This window comes from Dipodomys ordii, unplaced genomic scaffold, assembly GCF_000151885.1.
Source record: "Dipodomys ordii isolate 6190 unplaced genomic scaffold, Dord_2.0 Scaffold45, whole genome shotgun sequence".
In the NCBI taxonomy this organism is placed as follows: Eukaryota; Metazoa; Chordata; class Mammalia; order Rodentia; family Heteromyidae; genus Dipodomys; species Dipodomys ordii.
The window spans coordinates 7,497,457-7,504,386 of NW_012267261.1; the positions used below are offsets into that span (position 1 = coordinate 7,497,457).

Below are 6,930 nucleotides of genomic sequence, written 5' to 3' on the forward strand. Positions count from 1 at the left end.
GCCACTTCCGGTTTTCTGGTGGTTTATTGGAGATAGGAGTCTCACAGTCTCTCCTGCCCGGGCTGGCTTTGAACCGCGATTCTCAGATCTCAGCCTCCTGAGTAGCTAGGATTACAGGCGTGAGCCACCAGCGCCCGGCGAAAAAAAGACCTTATTTATTATCTACCTTAGGCAGAAATAAGTTTCAAGTGTAGTTTCCTGCTGGACACCAGTGGCTCACTAATCCTAGCTAGTAGGAGGCTGAGATCTGAGCATCACAGTTCAAAGCCAGCCCAGGCAGGAAAAGTCCATGAGACTCTCAGCTCCAATTAACCATTCAAAAACTGGAAGTGGTGCTGTGGCTCAAAGTGTAGAAGGCTAGCTTTGAATAAAAGAACTCAGGGATAGCTCCCAGGCCCTGAGTTTAAAATCCAGACTAACAAACACACTCACACACACACACACACACACACACACACACACACACACACACACACACACACACACTGAAGGAAGGGGGATGGGGGTGAGGGGGGAGAGAAAAAGAGAGGGGAGGAGGGAGGATGGGAGGGAGAGAGAAAGAAAAAGAAAGAAAGAAAGGAGAGAGAAAGGAAAGGAGGGAGGGAGGGAGGGAGGAAGGGTAATGAATCTTTGTATAGAGCCCTGGCAGATCTCAAACACCTATATTCCTGCCTCAGCCTCCTAGTTGCTGGGAAATCCAACAGTTCATAACTACTTATTCCATACACCATACTCAAACATTTAGAAATATGTGGAAAATTTCTGGTTGTTATAGTTAATTCAGGCTTGTATTTACAGCGCCAGAGTTTAGGGATGCTAAATAACATGTAATGGACAGGATAATGATGAACTATCTCACCTAAAAAGACATTACCATTCAGGAAGCTTGATTCTAGCCTCTAACAGTAAGTAGCACTGTCTGGAAGGATGGTGGATGTGATAAATGTGGATGCATACAAAAGTAGGGAGCAGGATGGGAATGTGGCTTAGTGCCTAGCATGCATGAGGCCCTGGGTGCAATTCCTCACAACCACATAAACAGGAAAAGCCAAAAGTGGTGCTGTGGCTCAAGTGGTAGAGTGCTAGCCATAAGCAAAAGAAGCTCAAGGACCGTGCCCAGGACCTGAGTTCAAGCTCCAGGACTGAAAAAAAAAAAGAAAAAGAAAGAAAGTAAGGAGCAGAGGTGAAAGGGAACTACATCTTCATGTTCCAGTCAATAAAGCTTAAAGTTAAACGACCAAAAGAAATATTATTGCTGGGAACTGGTGGCTCATGCCTGTAATCCTAGCTACTCAGGAGGCTAAGATCTGAGGATCACAGTTCAAAGCCAACCCAGGCAGAAAAGTCCCCATGAGACTCTTATCTCCAATTAACCACTCAAAAACCAGAAGTGGTGCTGTGGCTTAAAGCGGTAGAGCCCTAGCCTTGAGCAAAAGAGCTCAAGGACAGTACTAGGCCCTGAGTTCAAGCCCAATGACCAAAAAAAGAAGCACAAAAAACAAAAAAAAAAGGAACATTATTGGTGGACATAGTGGCTCATGCTTACAATCATAGCATTCAGAAGGCCAAGGCCAGCCTGAGCTACATAATAAAACTTTGTCTCAAAAACAGTGAAAAAAAGTAATATAAAAAGATAACTTATTATGGTCAAAGCAGAACAATAGAACCTGTTGAAATTGTTTTAGGAAGGGAGAGATTGTATACTTGCGTGAAATGTCACAACGCATTCACCCTTGTGTACTAATATAAAACAACAACAAAATCACATTAGTGTCTCATCCCTCTAATTCTTAGCTACTTAGCTACGTCAGGCTGGAAGTGTGTAGCTCAAGTGGTAGATTGCCAGCTAAACAAGCAAGTTGATTAAATGCCAGATCCTTCGTGCAAACCCTAGTGGAAGGAAATATCAGAATTTTCCCATAGTCTTTTTGTTGTTGTTGTTGGTCACAGGACTTGAACTCTGGGCCTAGGTGCTATCCCTCAGCTCTTCAGCTCAAGGCAAGCGTTCTACCACTTGAGCCACAGCACCACTTTGGTTTTCTGAGTGGTTTATTGGAGATAAGAGTCTCACGGAAAGCCGGGCACCTGTAATCCTAGCTACTCAGAAGGCTGAGATCTGAGGATCGCGGTTCAAAGCCAGCCCGGGCAGGAGAGACCGTGAGACTCCTATCTCCAATAAACCACCAGGAAACCAGAAGTGGCGCTGTAGCTCAAGCGGTAGAGCGTCGCCTTGAGCTGAATTGCTGAGGGACAGTGCCCAGGCCCAGAGTTCAAGCCCCACGACCGACAAAAAAAAAAAAAAAAAGAGTCTCACAGAGTTTCCTGCCCGGACTGGCTTTGAACCTCAATCCTCAGATCTTAGCCTCCTGAGTAGCTAGGATTACAGGCGTGAGCTACTAATGCATAGGTTTCCCATAGTTTTTGAAGGCTTCACATACAAGCCTAACAAATACCTAATTTACAAAGTGATACAATCTTCATGTAATGTGGACAATCAACTAATCTAAGTAACAATTAGTAAGAAACTTCAATGTAATAATCTACTGTCATTAAAAACTGTTAGGAAGGGGCTGGGAAGATGGCTCAGCGGTAGAGCGCTTGCTTTGCATGCCTGAGGCCCTGAGTTCGATTCCTCAGCACCACATAAGCAAAATGAAAAAAGCCGGAAGTGGCGCTGTGGCTCAAGTGGTAGAGCGCTATCCTTGAGTTGAAGAGCTGAGGGACAACGTCCAGGCCCAGAGTTCAACCGACAAAAAAAAAAAAAAAAAAACTGTTAGGGAGTTTTAGCTGCTAGGAAACAACAAAAACTCAATTACAAAGATATTACCCTTGGCTTTTGGATGTATGGCTCAGTTGTCACTAGCCAATGAGTGAAAGAGTCAGGTACCAAGTTCAAGTCCCATTCTAAGACCTAAAAAAAAAGATACTACTATTTCTGGGCTCAGGGCACTTTAAAATATGAATACTACTACTAATTCAACTAGGTTGTTTGTTAAGAAAAGGAAGTTAAAATAATAATGTGGTAATTAGATAATTTGCTAAACCTGTTTATAAACTAAAATGTGAAACCTTATTTATATTTCAAAGCAACAGTGTCACTTGAGAAGTCGCATCCACTCCCACAGAGAGGCAATGAAGTCTGAATTTAAGGCCTCACAATTGCTAGGCAGGTGTTCTGCCTTTCTGGGGGGAGGGAAGGGTGTTTCAAAATAGAACCAGGGCTTCACACATTACCCCAGCCATTAAGAAACTTTAAAAATAAATACAAACTGGGCACCTGTGGCTCATGCTGTAATCCTAGCTACTCAGGAGGCTGAGATCTGAGAACAGTATGAAGCCAGCCCAAGCAGGAAAGTCCATGAAACTCTATCTCCAACTGACCACCAGAAAACCAGAAGTGAGGCTGTGGCTCAAAATGGTACAGCACTAGCCTTGAGTAAAAAGCTGAGAGACTGCACAGGCCCTGAGTTCAAGCTGACAAAATAAATGAACTGTTAAAAACAAATGAACACACACACACACAAATAACCAGGTTTCACTTTAGACCAAGCATCTAAGTTGTTTTCTTTTGATGTTGTTTTTGTTGAGTTCTTTTGCTAATGCTCAACCACTTTAAGACATGAATCCACTTCTGTTGTTTTTTTTTGCAACAGGGTCTTGCTAGGTTGTTTGGGACGGCCTCAAGCAATCCCCATACCATAGCCTGGGATTACTGATATGTGCTATGTCTCTTAGCTGCTTGAATTCTCCAACTAATGCTCAAGTAGGTTCTGGAAATAATGCACTCTCAAGTTTCCTTATGACTTTAAATTTCAGATTCACAATTCCATGTCAACACAGTGAAGAATGCACTTAAGGACATCCCCAAAGAGGCAAGGAAATCTGTGGGCAAGAGCAGCTACTACCCCTGAGACATTGTATCTCCCTCTCTCCTCCCCTAAAGCTTCTCTAATTGACCTATTATTACACTGTAGGGAAGTTAATCTCTAACTGACCTATTACACTGTAGAGTGGTTAATATTCTAATGTAAAGGCAACTCTCTGGTTAACATAGAATTGTTAACATCCAATACCTCAAAAGAAAATTTGTTTTTGTACATTTTCAGTGAGAAAGGTCCACAGAAGTATGTGTAGTGGATTCCTTCTATAGTGGACCAAGGTATAAATGAAGTCTCTCTTAGCGCTTCTCCCAAGAACAGACTACTGGGCAAACACCATCTTCAGAAAAGAACAAAACTAATTTAAGTGATCATACATCAGTAATGTTTATCCATAGGCATGAGAGTGATTGGAATGGGTTGCTTCCAAATGCTAATTATCCAAAGCACAGACAAAGCAGTTCAATCTGACCACACAAGATCCTAGCATCTCTTCTAGCATCCTTCTAAATATCAAGCTTAGTTATTTTGGGCCAAAGGCAAAAAACATAATTAGGAATTCACCTTTAAGTACCCTGGATATTCTTAAACAGAGTTTAAGTAGATTTTCAAACACTTAATTCTCCCAATTAATTTACATAGGTATAAAAAAACTCCCACTGTACAGTGAATTTAAACCACATCAAGTATAGCGGCTCTCCCCTGTAACCCTGATTACTCAGAAAGCAAGAAAAAGGGGGGATTACAGACTAACCTCTGCAGAAAGTTCACGAGACTCCATTGCAACCAATAGCTGGTTGTGCTGGGACACAGTTATCATCCCTGCTACTCCAGAATTTGTAAAGTAGCCAAAGCAAAGAGGACTAGAGAGGGGGAGGTGTGTGAGAATCAAGCTATAGAGCGTCTGCCTGGTTCGAAAGCCCCAAATAGCCCCCACAAAAAAAGAAATAAGAAAACCTCCTACCAAATAGCCGGAGAAGATTTCAACTTTCCTCAGTCCAAAACGCCAACTTCGTCTTCCCGTCCCTTCTTACCCTAACAGAACGGAACGGAGGCGGATACTAGTAACACCGCACAGAAAAGTAGCTTTTCCACCATCTGAATGTCCAAATTGTACCAGCCGCTTTCTCTAGAAAAGCGTTCCACGAGCGTAGGGGGGGGGGGAAGAACCAAAACGGAAAGGATACAGAGATGATTGAACAAATCAAAGCCCTTGACTTGCGAGCCGGCAGTTCTGGGGCCTCTACCTAACGGCACTATTACCAAAGCTTCCCGGCTTCAGGAACAACGGCCTGGGGCGCCAGGTTTCGCAGACAAACAACAAGGGAGGGCAGCGGCTCCTCTAGACAAGCCTCTTCCCGGTCCCTAGAAAACACCCGGTGCAGGAGAAGCTGCTGCCTCGGGCTCGAGGCCTCCAGGCCTGGACGCTGAGCTGGCGCCCAGCGGCGCGAGGAATTGGCCAGTGCTGCGATCCGTCCGTCAGTCATTCGGCCGGTGCTCCCGCTTACCTACATCCCTCCTTCCCTGCACCTGGCCGATCGCCTCAGCCACGCCGCGGCAGGCTAGACTGCGGCCTCGCCTTCGCCAACACCCGCGGAAGCTTCGCCAGCAAGGAGGTGTCCGGCCTGTCCGCGACCGCCACGGGTACCGAGCTTCCTCCCGAGCCTCTGCGCGAAGCCGGCGCCCACTTACTACGTCACCGCCTCCAGAGAGCCCTTCCGCCTGCAGCCCCGCCCGCCCCATGTGGAGAGCGGGGATGGGGGCGGGCCACAGGCCCCCACCGTCTTCCGCTTCCCGGGCCCGTCGCCACGCGTGGTGCTGTCCCAGACTTCGAGTGGGGACCTGGACGAAACGTGAGGGGGGAATTACGGAAGCCCTGAAAAGCGTTGAGATTTCTTTTCGGCCTCTTCCCAAATTATCACTCCACAACTCGTAAGCCACCAAACAACCACGTTCCTGCACTTTGGGGCCCAAGCGGGCCAGTCTGCCCACCTTGATCTTCTCCATTAGTGTGGTGACTTGCCTCTTCATCTGTACCCTGCCCGGCCCCGTCCTGCTCTGCCCAACTGTGAACTTCCGAGGAGGGAAGAGCTCCAAACAATGGCCTACTAGTTCTTACTCTGTGCAGTAAATTCTATATTCTGTTTCCAACCGGGAGGGAAGTATGACTTAGGCTTTTCATTTTGAAACAAAACTTAACTCAAAACCCGTGTGTGTGTGTGTGTGTGTGTGTGTGTGTGTGTGTGCACTCAAGAACTCAACACCTGGGCTCTGTCCCTCTCTACCACTTACTTGAGATACAACTCCATTTCCAGCTTTTGGGTGAAGATAAATTTTCTTGCCTTGGCTGGCTTTGAGCCACAATCTTCAAAATCCTCAAATCTCAAGCTTCTGAATAGCTAGGATTGCAAGCCATCAGCGTCTGGCTGCTTTTTTTTTTTTTTTTTTATTGTTGTTGAGTAGTTTTTCTATGTAAACCAGATTGGTGTCAAACTCGGACCCTCCTGCCTTAGCCTAAGAATTGGGGTTACAGGGTGCACTTTAACACCAGATTACATCCTGGGCCACCTCCCCCCCCATACACACACCCCTACAGTCAGACCCTGGGAGGATCCCAGCCCTGAGGTCAAATCCCCATCTGCCCCTTCCCCACTTATACCCTGGCAGGACCTTGGCTGCGCCTTTTCTTGGCCATGCTTCACCACACACAGCAGGAACAAGCAGTTCGGTGAAATAGACTTCTCTTCCTGCCTGAATACTGCAATGGCATTATGTTTATAGGCTACCTAATTAAACATACCTAATTACCTAACAGTAGGATCTTAGCCTGATTGTGTAAAGAGTTAAGTAATGACCTAATATCTCCACAGGTAGAAAAGGTAATTGAAGCTGGGCACTGGTGACTCACTCCTGTAATCCTAGCTACTCAGGAGGCTGAGATCTGAGGATGGAGGTTCAAAGCCAGCCCAGGTAGGAAAGTCCTTGAGACTCTTATCTCCAATAAACGACCAGAAAACCGGAAAAGGCGCTGTGGCTCAAGTGGTAGAGTGCT

The 6,930-nt window shown here is 45.9% G+C and overlaps 1 protein-coding gene across 2 annotated transcripts in view; it reads right to left on the reverse strand.

The window, feature by feature from the left end:
- Senp5 (SUMO1/sentrin specific peptidase 5) overlaps positions 1 to 5,525 on the reverse strand; it is a 26,131-nt gene extending 20,606 nt beyond the window's left edge. For both annotated transcript variants that reach the window (XM_013019289.1, XM_013019290.1), the window contains exon 1: positions 5,387 to 5,525. The gene's annotated coding sequence lies outside the window, so the exon portion shown is untranslated. The remainder of the gene's footprint in view (positions 1 to 5,386) is intronic.
- Between the last annotated feature and the right edge of the window lie 1,405 nt (positions 5,526 to 6,930).